The sequence below is a fragment of the Choristoneura fumiferana genome, chromosome 11, assembly GCF_025370935.1.
Source record: "Choristoneura fumiferana chromosome 11, NRCan_CFum_1, whole genome shotgun sequence".
NCBI lineage: Eukaryota > Metazoa > Arthropoda > Insecta > Lepidoptera > Tortricidae > Choristoneura > Choristoneura fumiferana.
In genome coordinates this window covers 16,311,278-16,314,745 of record NC_133482.1, presented here as the reverse complement: position 1 = coordinate 16,314,745, position 3,468 = coordinate 16,311,278, and the positions used below count along the sequence as shown (strand labels likewise).

Below are 3,468 nucleotides of genomic sequence, written 5' to 3'. Positions count from 1 at the left end.
ACCACCTGCAAACCTTGAGTTGACTTCGTCACAACTCTCCTCGGTCTCCTAAGTACTTTCATGCAGCCGATTGTTGGACACTCCGTTGTCTGTTGGAGGTTGGATTTTCTCAGGCAATCCTCGTGAGGTTATGTGAGTAACGGTTATTATACGGTATTATTTTATTTATTTAGTAGCTTTTATTTAGTTTCACCTGTTCTGGTGTCTGTCTGTCTGTCTGTAATCAAATTTTGCAAGTTAAATAAGACCAACTTCCAGTAATTGGGTTGACTTGAAATTTGGTATACTTATGTAGATTGCTTGACAATATAATAATCTGGTAGTGACATCCTGGTAGTCTAGCCAGGATCGTCTCCACAGGACGGAACTCTTCAACGGTTAATGTAATCGACTTGAAATTTGTTAAGTATGCAAATGTAGTTTGGGTGACAATATAAAGTACAGTCAACAAAAAAAAAATACACCACACACAAACATCACGCCTGTATTTCCAAATGGGGTAGGCAGAGCACACGAAACGTTACCGCTTCTGAGCCACTTTTAGCAATTTTAGGTTTTAAGTTTGACAAAAACGGTACAATTGTGACAGGTTGCTAGTCTATCGCCTACAGTAGGTATACTTTAACGTATATCCTCCGTCGCCTCTTACGACACTCACGGAAGAAGCGAAGAAATGAAAAAACAGAGTTCTAAAACGATAATTTAAATAAATAAATAGTAGGTATTATTAAAATAACAAAGATAAGGTACAGAGAGGTCAGAATAAACATAAATTAATAATACATACATACCTACATAACATACTGGTGTATATTGACGATGTGTTAAATCATAGTCAAAATGCCACAAACGGAGCTAATCAAGCTAAACACACGAGTAACACACGAGTAACACACGAGTTCGGAGGGACGATAGGACGTTGTTAGTGTTGTGTGTCGGTGTGACCCCATGGTGACAAATAAAAATGACCAAGTGCGGGTAGTTCGAAGGACTCGCGCTGCTAGGCAGACTTGACACCCTACAGTTCAGTCTACTCGTGACCACGGCCACTATTATGTGGTTGAAACGTCGAGGTAAATATTACTCGTGTGTTTCAGCTAAGTCCCGTTTGTGGTATTTTGACTATGAGTGAAAGATCACGAACAAACACTTTAAAACATTATATTATAAACCGATATGTTAAATGGCTCTAGGCACATCCCGTCACAAAAATGTTGCAGTTGCAGCAAATGCATTTCCCTCAGATAACTATCCAATTAACAATAAACCGATTCCGAACGCCGATCCAAATCGGACGTGCAACCGACCAAGCAACATCATTTTAACATTTCTTACCCCCCAGTTTTTATTTCTTGCACGTGGAAGGACCAAGACGTAAGCACGTTTTGAGCGGTATTTGATGTGTCGAAACGATTGTTTAATGATAGTTGAATAGCAGTTTCCTTTAGGTTATAAAGGCGCATTGGGAGATCTAGGTACGACTGTTTGTGTTTTAAACTTCAGTGATTTTTGTTAACAGTGTGCCTGCTGTGAGGGCTTTCGGGGAACTATATAATTAGCTTGGTATAATCTTTATAAAATTAAATATAATTTATTCCAGATACAAATCCATAATAAATAAATAAAATAAATTTAATTTATCTGAAATGTAAAACCAAATTAAATTGAGTTAATCCAAACAAATTAAATTAAATTTAAATAAAGAATGCAAAGTGCTCGAAAAGATCCCTTTTAGGGATAAGTTCGCCTTTGTACTATTTTTGTTTTTTGTTTTCTTTTCTTATTATTTTTGTGTTTTATGTACAATAAAGTATTTACATCAACACATTTTGAAAAAATTGCAATTGCATTGCGTTGCAATAGAGGTGCCATTTGATCAACAATTTTAAATTTAATTATAAACTCAATCTGCCCTGTCTAAAAGACACACGTACTCACATTTGCATTTATAATATTAGTAGGATATTTAACTCTCATAGAATCTAGCCAGACCATTCTATAAGGTGCAAGGCGGGCGTAAAGATTCAATTACACAACAGACGCTCGCGCGTGACCGACTCACTGCAACTCATACCATAACTGCCTGCTTACCATCTATGCGACCGGCGATGTTTTAGCAATTGTCCAGTGTACATTGCGCGATCTCTGTGAAAACCGCTGTGCTTTCTACGTTTTGGCAGAGTAACAGAGAAATAGCTCGACGCGCCGCCGCTAAGCCAACAGCCTCTAGGCCTGTAACCTGTAGGCTAAGCGGCGGCGCGTCGAGCTACTTCTCGAGGTACTATAGAGTCTATAGTACCTACTATTATAGAGATAAAAGATGCTATAGTACCTATAGAGTTTTGGAATTTCTGGGTTCTAGATCAGTTGGAAAATAGGACAAAATGTTGAGGTACCTAGGCTGAATCGATTTTGATATAACATGTCTAAGAACCATTGCTAGAGAACCTGCCTTTAATTAAAAAAAACGTATTCGAACCGGTTCACCCGTTTAAGAGCTGCTGTACCACAGACAGACACATAGCGGTCAAACTTATAAATAACACCCGTTTTTTGCGTCGGGGGTTAAAAATACATTATAACGGGTGGCTATTTCATAAATAATAATCCTTAACCATCTCTATCTTCTAACGAACAAAATAACGTCTTGCCAACGACGCATGGAAAGAAGCATGATGAAAATCAGAAAAATTCAAAAAATCCGCCACTCTGTCATAAGAGAAGTATCAGGAGTTATGGACGCCCTGAGTCACTCGCAAAAATTAAAATGGCGATGGGCAGGCCATGTAGCAAGAATGGGTGACAATCGCTGGGTATCTAGGCTGACGTCATGGCCAGGCCCTGCAGGCACCAGAAAGAGAGGAAGACCAAAAACCAGATGGGCTGATGACATTGTAGAAATCGATGGTAAACTATGGATGGAAAAAGCCAATGATAGAGACTATTGGGCATCTCTGGAGGAGGCCTTTACCCTCAACTAGGAGAGGTTCCGCATGAAAAAAATATTATATATTTTTAAAACTTTTTTTATAAATTATAGTATTATAGTGTTTATGACCCTAATGTTTCGAACTGCTGCTACAGGTATGCGATTAATAAAAGGCTTTTTTTATTTATTTATTTATCTCTATCTTCTTGTCCAAAATTCCGCAGTACCTATAAAGATCAGAGTCTTCTAGAAGTTAGCGTTGCCAGATATGACCCTGTGGCGTTGAGACGTGATATTTGACTGCCTGCCTTCTGTGAGAGGCGCAGAATCACGCAACGAGCTATGCAGAGAGCTTGGATTTTTTTTACGCGATAGAATCCAGAATTCGAAAATTCGCCAAACTAAAGTCACCGACATAGCTCTACAAATATTCAAGTTGAAGTGGCAATAGGCGGGACTTCGCTCGAACAACATAACCGCTGGGGGAGGAAAGGTCCTCGAATGGCGACCACAAACCGAAGATGGCAGGCCTGGACTAG

The 3,468-nt window shown here is 39.0% G+C and overlaps 1 pseudogene; it reads left to right on the top strand.

The window, feature by feature from the left end:
* Window positions 1-2,795: 2,795 nt before the first annotated feature.
* Window positions 2,796-3,468, top strand: part of LOC141433019 (ATP-sensitive inward rectifier potassium channel 8-like) — a 3,336-nt pseudogene continuing 2,663 nt past the window's right edge.